At 39.7% G+C, this 16,870-nt stretch overlaps 1 protein-coding gene across 1 annotated transcript in view; it reads left to right on the top strand.

Annotated features, from left to right (window-relative positions):
* Window positions 1-16,870, top strand: part of CHST7 (carbohydrate sulfotransferase 7) — a 33,295-nt gene that overhangs the window by 14,696 nt on the left and 1,729 nt on the right. The window lies entirely within an intron of this gene.

Genomic DNA, 16,870 nt, shown 5'->3' with positions numbered 1-16,870 from the left:
AATTCTCGCCGCCAGCCCCAGTCCTCTCCCTGCGCTCTGACCGAAGCCCGAGCCTCAGCTTCCAGCGCTGCGCGCCCCGGCGGGCGAGCAGACAAGCCTCTCGGGCTGGTGAGTGCCGCTCGGCACCGATCCTCTGTGCGGGAATCTCTCCGCTTTGCCCTACCCAGGTATGTGGGGAGTTTCTTGCCTTTTGGGAGGTCTGGGGTCTTCTGCCAGCATTCAGTAGGTGTTCTGTAGGAGTTGTTCCACGTGTAGCTGTATTTGTGGTGTATCCGTGGGGAGGAAGGTGATCTCCGCGTCTTACTCTTCTGCCATCTTACCCGGAAATCCTTGAAATCAGTTTTTTATATTAGGGTACAGGAACCCAGGCATCAGAGCCTGGCTTTCCTGGTTATTACATGATTGACCTTGGCAAGTCCCTAAACCATTCTGGCTTTAGTGTTCTACCAATAAGAAGACGCGGTTGAATTAAGAGGATTTACAAGTTTTCTTGGCACTAAGTGGGGGTGTGAGTGACATTTATCGAGTGCCTATTTTGTGTACTGTGTTACTAGCTTAGTGCATGTTGTCCAAGTTAGTCCTCATCTTAGCTTTATGAGGTACATAGTATCCCCATTGTATGGATGGTGAAACAAGCTCAGAGAGGTTGGGTAATTGCTAAGGATAACACAGCCAGAGGATTAAAATTAGGTGCTCTCTATTTTGAAACTAGTGTTAAAAATTTTTTAGGAATAATATAAGCACGTGGTGAAAAAAGAGTTCAACAGTTTAGGAGGATATAAAATACCTGCCAGGCTCACTTCATAGAAGTAACCACTACGTTTCTTGTGATATATGTCTAGAAATATTTTATGCAAATTCAAACAGAAGTATGTAGGCTTTTTATACTTAAATCTTTTCATTTTTAATTCCTTAAAATTTAAAAATTGAGATCTGACATAACATTATATTAGTTTCGGGTGTACAACATAATGGTTCACTCTTTGTATATATTGCAGTAGATCTCCACAGTTAGTCTAGTTACTATCCATCACCACACAAAGTTATGTAGTTTTTTTTCTTATGATGAGAAAATTTAAGATCCACTTTCTTAATAACTTTAAAATATATGGGAATTCCCTGGCGGTCGAGTGGTTAGGACTCCATGCTCTCACTGCTGAGGGCCTGGGTTTGATCCCTGGTTGAGGAACTGAGATCCCACAAGCCATGCGGCATGGCCAAAAATAATAATAACACACACACACAGCTTTATTAACTGTAGTCACCATGCTGTACATTACATATCCCTGACGTATTTATTTTATACCTGGGAGTTTATACCTTTTGACCCCTTCACCCAGTGCCTTTGGCAACCACCAGTCTGTTCTTTGCATCTGCAAGTTCATGGGTTTTGGGGTGGGGGGCGGAGGGCTAGATTCCACATATAAGTGACATCACACAGTATTTGTCTTTCTCTTTCTGACTTATTTCACTTAGCATAATGTCCTCAAGGTCCATCCATGTTGTCACAAGTGGTGATTTCATTCTTTTTTTATGGCTGAATAATAGTCCCTTGTACACGTATATACCACATTTGCTTTATCCATTCATCCACTGATGAACACATTTCCATATCTTGGCTATTGTAAATAATGCTGCAGTGACCATGGGTGTACAGATATCTTTTTTTTAAAATTAGTTTCTGCTTTATAACAAAGTGAATCAGTCATACATATACATCTGTTCCCATATCCCTTCCCTCTTGCGTCTCCCTCCCTCCCACCCTCCCTATCCCACCCCTCCAGGCGGTCACAAAGCACCGAGCTGAGATATCTTTTTGAGTTAGTGTTTTCATTTCCTTTGGGTAAATACCCAGCCGTGGAATTGCTAGATCATATGATGGTTCTATGTTTAACTTTTTGAGGTGCTTCCATCCCATCTTCCATAGTGGCTGCACCAATTCACATTCCCAGAATTCTTGGGTGACAGGGAGGGGCACTTTGTTGTACTGGATTTCTATCATCTACTTAAAGTCCAGAAACATGATGGCAAAGATGAGGTTATCAAAACCGTGCCTTTGAAGAAGATGGTGGAGAGAATTCGAATTCACGAGTCCCAGATTCTAAATGATGAGGTAATCACTATCTTGGATAAGTACTGGAAGTTGTGCTATGGAGAGAACACGGCCATGGGGCACGTTCACTGCTCTCAGCCACCCATCTACCAGTCCCTGGCCAGCAGCTGAGGGCACGTATATCACCTGTTTTTTTTTTTTAATAAATAAATACATTTATTTATTTTTGGCTAAGTTGGGTCTTTGTTGCTGCGCACGGGCTTTCTCTAGTTGCAACGAGCGGGGGTCTACTCTTCGTTAGGTGCACGGGCTTCTCGTTGCGGTGGCTTCTCTTGTTGCGGAGCTTCTCTTCTTCAGTAGTTGTGGCTCATGGGCTCGAGAGTGCAGGCTCAGTAGTTGTGGTGCACGGGCTTCGTTGCTCCATCGGCATGTGGGATCTTCCCAGACAAGGGCTCAAACCCGTGTTCCCTACATTGGCAGGTGGACTCCCAAACACTGTGCCACCAGGGAAGCCCTATCACGTGTTTTTGAAGAGTCCCAATACTGACTACATTTAATAACTATAAGGGCATGTTTTTCGTTCTATAAATTGTTTAGTGAGAATTTTAGGGAAGATTTTTCAGTATCTTTGCGCCAGTTAAAGTGGGATGCTTTTTGTTTTTTTGGCTGCACGGCTTGCAGAATGTTAGTTACCCCACCGAGGATCAAACCTGGGTCCCCTGCAGTGGAAGCACAGAGTCCTAACCATTGGACCACCGGGGAATTCCCTAAAGTGGCATGCTTTTCAATCTAAAAAGCTTAATTTTATAAAATTGACTTACTTTTCTAGACTAAAATTGTATACGCTTTTGGTAATTGGAAACTGAGAATATTGGCTGCTCATTGTTGCCATTGTGTTCTTACAAAATTATTTTCCTTTTTTTTTGTGTGTGTGCGGTACACGGGCCTCTCACTGTTGTGGCCTCTCCCGTTGCGGAGCACAGGCTCTGGACACGCAGGCTCAGCGGCAATGGCTCACGGGCCCAGCCGCTCCGCGGCATGTGGGGTCTTCCCGGACCGGGGCACGAACCCGTGTCCCCTGCATCGGCAGGCAGACTCTCAACCACTGCGCCACCAGGGAAGCCCTTATTTTCCATTTTTTATGGAATGTTCCCACAGCTAGTTGTGTCATAAGGTACTGCTCAGTTCATCCATTTATCCTTTGGCAAAGGGTCAGTAATGTTTAGAGAAAGATTTGTGGACTTAAACAAGAAACTTAATGCCAGCGAATTGATTTAAAATCCTTTACCGATTAGCATTAAACTTAATGATTAAGTATTTCGCTTTTGTTTAGGGATTTTTCTGAGGGTTTTTTGTGAAGAATCTTTTCTAAGTCATTCTTCCCTTCCCTTTTTTGTGTCATTGTTTCAGAAAATAATGAACTCAAGTCCTCTGCTTTCTCTAAATCCAGTTGTGACAAAAGCTAACTTGTGAGGTATGATTTAAAGGTTACAGAGATAAAACTAATGAAACCTAAAAAAGACAAAAAGTTCCTATGTTGTCTTCTTTTCAGTGACTGTCTAGTATTTCATTGTAGGAATGTACTGTAACATATTTAACCAGTTCCTAGTCCCGACATTTCATTGCTGCATTTTTCATAGCATCTTTTGCATACATGTAAGTATATCTGTAAGAAAAATTTCTGTAGTAGGGTGACGGTATAGAGCAAAATGTATACATTTTGAGAGGTTATGTTGTTCAACGTTGCACCAACATCTGCCCCCACCAGCTGTTTCTTGGAGTGTCTGCTTCCTAGACTTTCAACAACAAGCGTTTTAGCTATTTTTTTTTTCAACATGGCTAGTGTGATAGGTGGAAAACCCTTTCTCCCAGCGCCCTGGCCCTCTCTGACCCTACAGTTCATCCCAGGTGGTGAATAAATGCCTCCCACATCAGGTTGTGATAACCAGATGCCAAGATGAAATTCATTCCTTAGTCCTTCTTTGATGCACCTGGGTTTGCAAAGTGTCACTTCTGTGGCTCTTTTGAAGGACTGGACACATCTTGAAATCAAAGTGATAATCCCTTTATAAAACCACACTTACACAGGACATCAGGTTGTAGCAAGCTTCTTACTTAAGCTGAACTCCTGCTACTGCTGCAGGGGATTGTACCTAGTGACTTGAACTTCAGCTATTTCGGGACACTATCAGTGGGGAACTGAGGCTGATTTTAAATGAGGTTGAACTCTATACATTTTCTCTCTACTCCTGAGAGCCCTCTTTATTGGGGGAGGGGGCGGGGGTGGAAGGCAGAAGTGCCCATTTGCAGTTGTTGAGGCAGGATTCAGAGGATTTTCAAAGAGGCTTTTTTAGTCTGGGCAGGGATTTGTTTCCCATGAATACAAATGGAATATAAATAATTGGGAGTGATGCTTTTAAAAAACATTTATAAGGGGCTGGCTTAAAATTCCTCAGTCCAAACAGCACAGAAAAGACTGAAACTGAAAAAAAGCTAAACGGGCCTTGCTTTTGTGTGTCCAGTCGAACGAGGTGACGGATAAATGAACCTCTGTCTCTGTGAGGTCTCCTGGCCCCTCATCCTCTCACTTCGTAATGGAACCTGAGGAACTTGCTCTATTGAAAGAACCATTTCTGCTCAGGTGCAGTATAAAATAAGAGCAGTAGGGACTAAGAAACAGCTCTGGCCCAAGTTCAAGAACACAGGGAAGTGGAGAACTACTGGGGAGTTGAACAGGAAGCAGTTTCAGTCGGAGCAAAGTTGCTGAGCTTAGTGATGTCTTCATGGGAATGGGAAGCCTTCAGCTCTGCTGCAGCCCACAGGCACCAAGCCAGAGGCCGTCAGTCCACTGGATGCTGAGAAGACATTGGAACGGCAGCTGGCAGTGAATGTTTTGAAATCTGGGGGGTTAAGGGGTGGTGGAAGACCACCACCACGTTTGACTTCAATGATGACCGCAGTGAGCAAATTTCTCCTCCCCTGAAATGGATGCAGCAGGGGGCTTGGCTGTAGAGTCACATTCTAAAAATAGCCACTGAGGTAGACTTGTGTTTTTCACTCTTGGAATGGAAGCCCTTTCTTTTAAGTGTTACCTTCAGGCAGAGGTGTTAGAAGGAGCCCCGAAGGCACAGGGAGAGTTGTGAGAATTCAGGGCAGTCTCTGGGCCCTGCCAGCAAGAAGCCTCAAATCTGGCGTGAAATCCAAACGCTTGGAGGGCCAGCTTGGACAGATGAATCTTGTGTGATTAAGATGGTTTGGTCACAGTAACCAGCAGGCTGTAAAGAGAAACCAGCGTAACTGAAAGGCTGAAGTAGAACGTTACAGAAGCGTTTGTAAGCTATGGGGAGCGGGTGGGGACTCGAGACTCTTGAGTTCTTTTGTAAAGATGATGAACTGGGGAAAGTTAGGAATAGCACAACTGGGAGGCTGGCTGAAGCAGTCCTGACATACATACAGATCAAGTGAACATCAAGGAAAAAATGTCCCAGGGCTTTGAGGGTCACTTTCCCCATGACTGAGACCAGACATTACCAAAAAGGACTCATTACTGCCTCGGAGAGCTTATGGGAACAGTAAGCCAAAAATACTAAAACCAAGATAGTGTTTTAAAAATAGGACTTCCTTTTAAACAGCCTAGAGCTGGCGTATGTTAAATATACAGATTTTAGAAGCAATAAAATAGATGCTGTCTCTTCCTGTAATAAAGGATATCGCTAACAGGGATGTGAGAAGGAAAAACAATACATTTTTCAGGTTCTGCAAACAACAAAAAAGTTAAACTTTGTTGCCTTTTCTGTGCGCTCCCCTCCCCCACCCCATCCCCCCAGCTGGGAATTGCCAAGGGGACTCTTTTACAAAGAGGAGATGGTTGGCTAAAAATAAACACACAGCCCTACCGAAGACCAACAAAACTCCCAGCATTATCGAATGCCTTTTAGATTTATTTTTATTTCTCAGCAGTCAAAGGGAAGGAGAAATCATTCTGAGCTCAGGAAAAGTCCATGTCCTTCTCCTAAGTATGGCAATCTCTGGCAATCCTACAGGCCCAGGAGAAGACTGGTGTACGGCTCGCCAGTGTCCTGTGAGAATGTGAACCTGCTCTTGGCCATGGGGCCATTTCATCCCTGCCAGACTGTGCACAGCGTTAGGAAAGGGTGGCACAGACACAGTGCCTCGCTCCACAGGGAGAGAGAACCAGAAGTGATGGGCTAGACTTGCAGTGACACACAAACTCTGTCCCCTGACTAGCCATCCTGAAGCTGATCGGGAGTGGCCCTAGTGCCCCCCACTCCATTTGGCCCCCTGTAGAGGCCAAAGGGCTGCCTGAATGGTAGGTCCAAGCTTCCCAACCCTGTGCCCTCACTAAGCCCTGCCAACCCCACTTGGTAGATGGCAAACATCTACAAGTGGGCGGTCAAATATATATTATAAAATACTGACTCCATTCCTTTATTTGAGTTGGGAACGACTTTACTCACAAAAGCAAGTAGGTACACCAATTAAAATTGTATCTTGGAGCAGCTCAATGAAAGGAAAACAACAAAAGTCAACTAGCCAAACTCACGTCTTTCCAAGTTTTATTAACACTGGTTTGGAGCACATTCCTTTTGTTCTGAAGTGAGCTCCAAAATTTAGGAAATTTGTAGCGGGGGGTGGGTATGATAAAATTGGAAACGTGTTATTATTTTATTCTCTTCTATTGGGGAAATGTCATGGCCATTCCGTTTTTGCACTGGCTGACTCTGGGTCTTGACTAATGAGTCCCGTGGAATGAGGTTTTATTCTGAATTCCAGAGCAGAGCAGTGAGTCCTCTTCTTCCACTGGAGGCAGGGAGGGATGGGGATGCAGCTCAACTCTGGACATGGGCTGCCCAGGGTCAGGCAAGTGGCTTCTCCCCTAGTTTCCCCCTTTACTCCCCAGGCAAGAGTTTTGTTTGTTAGTGGGTTTTCTTTTTAAAGATTTCTTTGAATGTGGACCATTTTTAAAGTCTTTATTAAATTTGTGACAATATTGCTTCTGTTTTATGTTTTCATTTTTGGGCGGCAAGGCATGTGGGGATCTTAGCTCCCGGACCAGGGATCGAACCCACACCCCCTGCATTGGAAGGCGAAGTCTTAACCACTGGACGGCCAGGGGAGTCCCTTATTTTTCTTTTAAACTCAGTCTCTGTTTTCACCTAAAGGGAGAGTTGTTTCATGTATTAAATAGAACTGAAACTAGTATTGACTAATGCAAAGATACTGGTGCCCCCTGTCACTGCTACTTAATTTTTCAGATTGAAAGTCTGGAAACGATTTATAACATGTATGCTGCTTCAAGTACATTTCTAGGCTATTTGGGGGGTGTGGTTGTATTAGCAAACTCCATGTTTCCTGTTCCATTTTGCTTTAGAGTCACAGGGAGGGAACGTTTGCACTTTGACATTTCTGGTATTTCAAGTATTATTTTAACATTATCCCTAGGCAGCTCCCTTAAAAAAAAAAGACAACTTAATGGCTCTATTTTCACAAACTTTGTCAGTTATTTCCGTTTTCCTTGGTACTGCATTTCACTAATTGGAGGTGAAAACAGGAAGGTGAAGAAAGCTTTACCAACGTTAACATAAACTTAGATGGTAACATCACTCACAGGAGGCTGTTCCAGAGTAGGATATTGGGAGATGACACCCCCCCACACACACACACAAAACACGTCGCCCTTGAAAAGGAGGCTAATGCCTGTCCTCGGCTCATTTGTTCTGCAGCGGGTCCGGGAGGAAGGCTGTTACAATAGGCTGGAAAGTAATTCCCCCGAGATAACGGGACCCACTGAATACCCGGAAACCTCAGCTCCCGCAGCCAAAGTGCCAGGTCCCTGCACCAACTTTTAGCATCTGTGTAGTGGCTTCTGGTGGGGAACCTGGGGCACCTCACTTGGCACAAGTGTGTGGGCAGGGACAGGTGAAACCAAGAAAACTGGAAGGAAAGAGGGGCTAGTAGAAATCTACAAGTGCAATTCAAGGAGGGGAGGGAGGTGCCCATGCCGGTTCGCAGAGCCACCGGCGACGCCCAGGGATCGGTATCTGACTTGAAACGGGCCAGGAAGGCCACTGAAAGAGGCAAGTTCATTTGGCCCAATCTTCTGTTCTCAACCTTGAAAGCCGGCAGGAAGTTGATTCTTCCTCCTCCCCCATCCCAGCTTCAAACGTTGAAAAAAGTTTGATTAAAATGCTAAGAGTGTGTCTTCCTGGGTTATTCCGCCCGGGGAGCCTCAGCCAAGCCAACTGCAGGCAATCACAGCCTGGAATGACGTTTCCCTTTGATGGCAATGAGGCTATTAGTAGGTCAACCAGCTGCAGTTAGGGCCCGGCTGGTCATTTAAGTACTCAGGGGAACTGTAGCAAAGGAGATAAAATACACCCAACTCATGGGAGTATGACTTTGAATCTTTAAGTAAACAATCCATTTTTTAAAAGTGCAAGTGAATTTGTGGATTAATTTGAGTATTAATTAAGCCATTAAGGAATGACTTCACACTTCAATGCCACATATTAAAAAAATAACCTTTTATACATGCTTCACAAAACAATATACAGAAATCTCTGTAATTCTGGAAATTAATTGCACCAAGACAGTTTTTAAAATTATCTATTCTCTATTATCATACAGGATAGGTCTTTAAATAGTTTTGACTTCAGAATGACCAGAAGGGTCTACACCATTTCAGGCGGTTCAGGCAGTAGTAAACATTCTCCCCAGACGCTGGACAAGCGGAAATAATTTTAACCAAGAAGTTTAGTAGCTTAAAATTTACTTCTACATTGTTAAAAATCTAGCAGTTGTAAAAAGGGCAAAGCTGGCTACTTGGTAACTGTAGCTGGCTGATAACCTGAGCGTTCACTTTTAAACTATGCACGCAAACTTGAATACTTCATTGCTCCAAACGAATCAGGCCCCATAGTATTAAGAAGAGTGGGGTCTGGAGTTAATTAAATTCTTAATCCTACATCTAAGGAGCTTAAGAATTTGGGGGATCATCACACTAAGAATTCATGGACATGTTAATGTTTTAAACACAACCAAAAGTAATTAAAAATGGGAGGAAATTAACTGATAGTTTTTGTAGGGTCTACTTGGAGGTGAAGTCAGAACTGGAAGGTATTTGAGCATCCCTGCCCTGGTGTGGTGACATTCAGGAACTGAGACCAAACCAGAACGGGAATCCATTTCTGATGTGAAGGAAGGGCCTTGTGGGGTTGCTGCCTGGGCCCAGCCTGGCTTAGCAGGACTTCAGAATTGTTCTTCAAATACCCCAGAGGCAGTAATAGATCTTTGGGGGCACCTGTTTCTCTTCTCCTCCCACCTTGTACTGCTGAGTGATTTGATAAAAAAAACTGGACTTATAAAAAGCAGCTTTTCAGGTAGACTTTAAAAATTTTTTTAAAGAAGGTTTTTAATAAAAGGACTTAAAGAGTGCTTATGGGTCCAGAGGTTGGGCTGATAGTATCTCCATAAACATCTGTCAGGACATGGGATATGATCAGGCAACATTTAGCACTTGGTTAGTTTTTGACAGAAAGCCACCCTGAGTTACTACCAAGTGTTCTCAGTCTTTAAAATGACCCAAATGGAGAGCTAAATGCATTGTACAAAGAAAGAGTGACAGAGGAAAACTTTTTATTTTGAAATAACTATAGACTCATGGGACGTTGCAAAAATAGTACAGAGAGGTCCAGTGTACCCTTCACCCAGCTTTTCCCAAAGGTAACGTGTTACACATCTTACACATAGATCAATATCAACATCATGAAATTGACATTGGTACAATCTACAGGCCTTATTTAGTTTTTAACAGTTTTTACGTACACTCGTTTTGTGTGTATGTGTGTGCATAGATCTGTGTGATTTTATCACATATATGTAAACATCACCACAATCAAGATACAGAACTGTTCCATCAGCAAAAAGAAACTCTCTTGTGCTATCTCTTTATAGTCACATACCCTACCTCATCCCACCCCTTTCCCTGGCAAACACTAATCTGTACCCCATCTCTGTAACTGTGTTATTTCAAGATTGTTATACAAATGGAATCATACAATATATAACGTTTTGAGATTGTCTGTTTTCATTGAGCGTAATTCTCTGGATATCCATCCAGGTTGTTGCATGTATCAAGAATTCATTCCTTTTCATTGCTGAGTAGTTTTCCATGGTATGGGTGTACCACAATTTGTTTACCCATTAACCCATTTGAAGGGCATTTGGATTGTTTCCAGTTTTGGACTATTACAAATAAAGCTGCAATGAATATTTGGGTATAGGTTTTTGTGTGGATGTAAAATTTCATTTCTCTGAGATGAATGCCCAGGAGTGGAATTGCTGGTTTGTGTGGTATATGTATGTTTAGTTTTATAAGAAACTACCAAACTGTTTTTCAGGGTGGCTGTACTATTTTACATTCCCACCAGCAATGTACGAGAGAGAAATTTCTGTGCAGCCTCGCCAGTATTTGGTATTGTTGCTATGTTGTATCTTAGCTGTTCTAATAGGTATGAAGTGGTATGTTATTGTACTCTTCATTTGCATTTTCCTAGTGGCTAGTGATGTTGAACATCTTTTTGTGTGCTTATTTGCCATCCATATCTCCTCTTTGGTGAAATGTTGGTTCAGGTGTTTTGCCCATTTACTAACTGGATTGTTTTGTACTCTTGAATTTTGAGAGTGATTGGTATATTCTAGATAAAAGCCCTTTGTCAGATATGTGGTTGCAGGTATTTTCTCTCAGACTGTATCTTGTCTTTTCATCCTCTTAACAAGATCTTTTGCAGAGCAGTTTTAAAATTTTGATGAAATCCAATTTATCATTTTTTCTATTGTAGACTGTGCATTTGATGTCATGTCTAAGAACTGCCTGTCCCTCACCAGTATCACACTGTTGTGATTAATGTCATTAGATGTAGCTTAATATTGAATAGAGTGACTATTCCTACTTTATTCTTTTCCAGAAAGGTTTTAGCTATTCTAGTTTTTTTTGCCTCTCCATATAAATTTTAAAATAAGCTTCTCTGTATGTATAAAAGGCATTGATAGAATTTGGTAGGAATATTGTTAAAACTATAAAGCAATTTGGGGAAAAATGACATCTTTACTTGAGTCTTCCAATCCATGAACATAGTTATATCTCTCTATTGATTTAGATTGTTTGATTTCTTTTATTGGTGTTTTGTAGTTTTTGGCATACAGGTCCTTTATTGTTTTGTTAGATTTATACCTAAGTATTTAATTTGAGTGATTATAAATAGCATGAGTTTTAAAATTTGGTTTCAAGATGTTCATTTCTAGTATATATAAAGTTGATTTTTTAATATTAATCTTGTAGCCTGCAAATCTGCTGAATTCACTTATTAGTTCTAGGAGTTTGTTTTGTATTCCTTGGGATTTTCTATGTACATAATCATATAAACACAAATAAGGACTGTTTTCTTTCTTTCTTTCCAATCAATATGGCTTTTCTTTTTCTTGCCTTATTTCATTGGCTAGAACTTCTAGCACTATGTTGACTAAGAATGGTAAGTGCAGACACCTTTGTGTTCTTCCTGATCTTAAGGGGGAAGTATTCAGTCTTTCACCGTAAATAATGAGGTTAGATGTCAGTTTACATAGATTTTTTTAAACATCTTTATTGGAGTATAATTGCTTTACAATGGTGTGTTAGCTTCTGCTTTATAACAAAGTGAATCAGCTATACATATACATATACATATATCCCCATATCTCCTCCCTCTTGCGTCTTCCTCCCACCTTCCATATCCCACCCCTCTAAGTGGTAACAAAGCACCCAGCTGATCTCCCTGTGCTATGTGACTGCTTCCCAGTAGCTATCTATTTTACATGTGGTAGTATATATAAGTCCATGCCATTCTCTCACTTCGTCCCAGCTTACCCTTCCCCCTCCCCATGTCCTCAAGTCCATTCTCTACATCTGTGTCTTTATTCCTGTCCTGCCCCTGGGTTCTTCAGAGCCATTTTTTTTTTTTTAGATTCCATATATACGTGTTAGCATACAGTATTTTGTTTTTCTCTTTCTGACTTACTTCACTCTGTACAGACTCTAGGTCCATCCACCTCACTACAAATAACTCAAATTTCATTTCTTTTTATGGCTGAGTAATATTCCATTGTATATATGTGCCACATCTTTATCCATTCATCTGGTTTATGTAGATTTTTAAAATTAAGTTGAGGAAGTTGTCCTCTATCCCTAGTTTGCTGAGAATTTTTATCATGAATGGGTGTTAAGTCTTGTCAATTTGTTAAATTTTGTCAGTTTCTTGAGGTAGGTGCTTAGATTACTGATTTGAGACCGTTCTTCTTTTCTAATGTAAGCATCTAATACTATAAATTTCCCTCTCAGTACTCATTTGGCTGTGTGTCACCAATTTTGGTGTGTTGCATTTTCATTTTCATTTAATATATTGTTGTTGTCTAACTTCCCATGGATTATTTAGAAGTATGTTCTTTAATTTCCAAGAGTCTGGAGAATTTCCTCCTATCTTTTTGTTATAGATTTCTAGTTTGATTCTATCAGGGTTAGAGAATGCATTCTGTATTATGATTTCAATTCCTTTAAATTTGTTCCGGTTTGTTTTATGAACCAGGATATGGTTTATGTTGGGAATGTTCCATGCATGCTTAAAAAGAATGTGTTTCTACTGTTATTAGGTGGAATGGTGTATAAATGTCAGTTCAAACGTTTGGTTGATGGTGTTGTTTAGTTCTCTATCATTGATTTTCTGTCTAGTAATTCCATCAACTGTTGAGAAAGAGGTATTGAAGTTTCTAACTATAAATGTGGACATGTCTATTTCTCCTTTCTATTCTTTTAGTTTTTGCTTCAAGGAATTTTAAGTTCTGTTGTTTGCTATACACATACACATTTAGGATTGTTATTGTCTTCTTGGTGGGTTGAACGTTTTGCTATTATGTACTGTCCTTCATTGTCTCTGGTAATTTTCTTTGCTCCAAAGTCTATTTTATCTGATATTAATATAACCACTCTTGCTTTATTTTGATTAATATTTGTACGGTTATCTTTTTCATCCTTTTACTTTCAACCTACCTATATCATACCTGAAATGAATCTTATATGTTTTATATGAACATATAGATGGGTCATGTTTTCAAAACCATTCTGCTGGTCTTTTTCATGTACCATATTTGTGTTTTTTGACCATTTATATTTAATGTAATTATTGATATTATAGGGCTTAAGCTTGCCATTTTAAAAACTTGATTTCAGTTTCTTCCCTCTATTTTTTGTTCCTATTTCCCTTTTTGTGCCTTCCTATGCATTACTTGAATGTTTATTAGAATTTTATTTTTATTTATTTGCAGTGTTTTTAAGTATATATCTTTGTATGTTTGTTTTACTGGCTTCTTTTCTTATTGAAATATAGTTGATTCACAATGTTGTGTTAGTTTCAGGTGTACAGCACAGTGATTCAGATATATATATATATATATATATATATATATATATATATATATATATATATATATTAATCCCAACCCAATTTATTCCTCCCCAACCCCTTTCCCCTTTGGTAACCGTAAGTTTGTTTTCTATGTCTGTGGGTCTATTTCTTTTTTGTAAAACAGTTCATTTGTATTTCTTTTTTTTTTCAGATTCCACATATAAGTGATATCATATGATAATTGTCTTTCTCTGTCTGGTTTACTTCACTTAGTATGATAATCTCTATGTCCATCTATGTTTCTGCAAATGGCATAAGTTCATTCTTTTTTATGGCTGAGCAATATATATATATATATATATATATATATATATATATATATATATATATACCATATCTTCTTTATCCATTCATCTGTTGATGGACATTTAGGTTACTTCTATGTCTTGGCTATTGTAAATAGTGCTTCAGTAAATATTGGGGTGCATGAATCTTTTTGAATTATAATTTTCTCCAGATATATGCCCAGGAGTGGGATTCAGGATCATATGGTAGCTCTATTTTTAGTTTTCTAAGGAACCTCCATACTGTTCTCCATAGTGGCTGTACCAATTTACATTCCCACCAACAGGGTAGAAGGGTTCCTTTTTCTCCACACCCTCTCCAGCATTTATTATTTGTAGACTTGGTTTTTTTAACAGCTAATTCATTTAATGTAACACTATTTTTTAAATTAATTTTTATTGGAGTATAGTTGCTTTACAATGCTGTGTTAGTTTCTACTGTACCTCAAAGTGAATCAGCTATACGTATACATATATCCCCTCTTTTTTTGGATTTCCTTCCCATTTAGGTCACCACAGAGCATTGCGTAGAGTTTCCTGAACTATACAGTAGGTTCTAATTAGTTAGTAGTGTATATATGTCAAACCCAATCTCCCAATTCATCCCATCCCCCCTTTCCCCCTTTGCTGTCCATACGTTTGTTCTCTACATCTGTCTCTCTATTTCTGCTTTGCATACAAGATCTTCTATACCATTTTTCTAGATTGCACATATATGTGTTAATATACGATATTTGTCTTTCTCTTTCTGACTTACTTCACTCTGTCTGACTGTCTCTAGGTCCATCCATGTCTCTAGAAATGGCCCAATTTCATTCCTTTTTATGGATGAGTAATATTCCATTGTATATATGTATCACATCTTCTTTATGCATTCCTCTGTCGATGGACATTTAGGTTGCTTCCATGACCTGGCTATCGTAAATAGTGCTACAATGAACATTAGGGTTCATGTGTCTTTTTGAATTATGGTTTTCTCTGGGTGTATGCCCAGTAGTGGAATTGCTGGGTCACATGTTAGTTCTATTTTTAGCTTTTTAAGGAACCTCCCTACTGTTACACATAGTGGCTGTACCAATTTACATTCCTACCAACAGGGTAGGAGGGTTCCTTTTCCTCCACACCCTCTCCAGCATTTATTATTTGTAGACTTTTTGATGATGGCCATTCAGACCAGAGTGAGGTGATACCTCATTGTAGTTTTGATTTGCATTTCTCTAATAATTAGCAATGTTGAACATTTTTTCATGTGCCTGTTGGCCACTGTATGTCTTCTTTGGAGAAATGTTATTTAGATCTTCAGCCCCTTTTTTGATTGGGTTGTTTTTTTTTTGATATTGAGATGTATGAGCTGTTTGTATATTTTGGAAATTAATCCCTTGTTGGTTGCATCATTAGCAAATATTTTCTCCCATTCTGTTGGCTGTCTTTTCGGTTTGTTTATGGTTTTCTTTGCTGCACAAAAAAGTGGCTTCTTTAGGTTACACATATGTAACTAATCACAACCTACTGGTCTCAACATTTTACTACCACCTCAAGTGAAGTGTAGAAACTTTATGTCCATTTAGGTTCCATTATCCTGTGCCCTTTATAATTCTCTTATAATATTTTCTCTCTGTATATTGAGAACTACATCATACAATGTTATAATTTTTTGCCTCAACTGTCAAACATAATTTTTTAAACTCAAGAGAATAGTCTATTAAATTTACTTGTATCTTATCCTTTCTGTTCTTTCTTCATTCATGATGTTTCAAGTTTCCTTCTTTTATCCTTTCATTTCTGCTGGAAGAACTTCCTTTAGCAGTTCTTTTACAGCAGTTCTATTGGCAAAAAATTCTCTTAGTTTCCTTCATCTGAGAATGTCTTTATTTCACATTCATTCCTGAAGGATATTAGCATGGAATACAGAAGTATGAGTTGACAGTTATTTTCTTTCAGCTCTTGAAAAATGTCATGCCACTTCCTCCTGGCCTCCATGGTTTCAGATATGAAATCCACTGACATTCAAATCATGTTTCCATAAGTAATGCATCATTTCTCTCTAGTTGCTTTCAAGATTTTTTCTTTGTCTTTACTTTCCCGAAATTTGATTATGCTGTATCTTGGTGTCGATTTCTTTGGGGTTTTGTTGGGGTTCACCCAACCTCTTGAATCTGTAAGTCTTTTGCCGAATGTGGGAAATTTTTAGCCGTATTTATTCAAGTACTTTTTCAGCCTCAATTGCTATTCCCTCTTTCTGGAACTCTGATTTAAAAAAAATGAACACTAGATCATTTTTTGTAGTACCACAGGTCCCTGATGCCCTGTTCATCTTTTTTCACTCTACTTTCTCTCTTTTGTTCAGATTGGGTAATTTCTATAGTTATATTTTCAGACTCACTAATTCTTTACTCTGTCATCTGTATTCTGCAATTGGCCCATCCAGTGAGCTTTTAAAATTTTGGTTACTGTATTTTACAGTTCTAAATTTTCCATTTGGTTCCTCTTTTGTTTTTGTATTATATTTCTTTGTCAGGAATTTTTTTTTTTTTTTTTTTTTGCTTCAAGTGTGTAACTGCTAATTGAAGTATTTTTACGATGGTAGCTTAAAATCTTTCTTGGATAATTTCAGTATCTGTGTTGTTTCAGTGTTGGCATCTGTCAGGTGTCTTCTCTCATTCAAGTCAAAATCTCCCTGGTTCTTGGTTTGATGTTATTTTTTTTATTGTATCCTAAACATTTGGCATACATTTGAACATATATTATGAATCTCTGAATTTTATTTATTTATTTTAGCAGGCTTCCACTGACACTGTGCTGGTAGAAGGGGTGCATCACCTGGTTATTGCCAGGTGGGGGTGGTAGTCCAGAAGCCCTGGCTTCCCACTAGGCCTCTGCTGACAGGAGGGGGGATTTTTTTTTGAGGTGCTTGGGTTCTTTCTAGGCTGACCCTTTCCCTGCCCTTTGGCTAGAGAAAACAGGCTTTTCATGGGGCTTTTATGGTCTATGGCCATTGGTATTTCTGGCCTGCTGGA

The sequence above is a fragment of the Mesoplodon densirostris genome, chromosome X (genome assembly GCF_025265405.1).
Source record: "Mesoplodon densirostris isolate mMesDen1 chromosome X, mMesDen1 primary haplotype, whole genome shotgun sequence".
In the NCBI taxonomy this organism is placed as follows: domain Eukaryota; kingdom Metazoa; phylum Chordata; class Mammalia; order Artiodactyla; family Ziphiidae; genus Mesoplodon; species Mesoplodon densirostris.
This window is presented reverse-complemented; position numbering and strand designations above follow the sequence as displayed.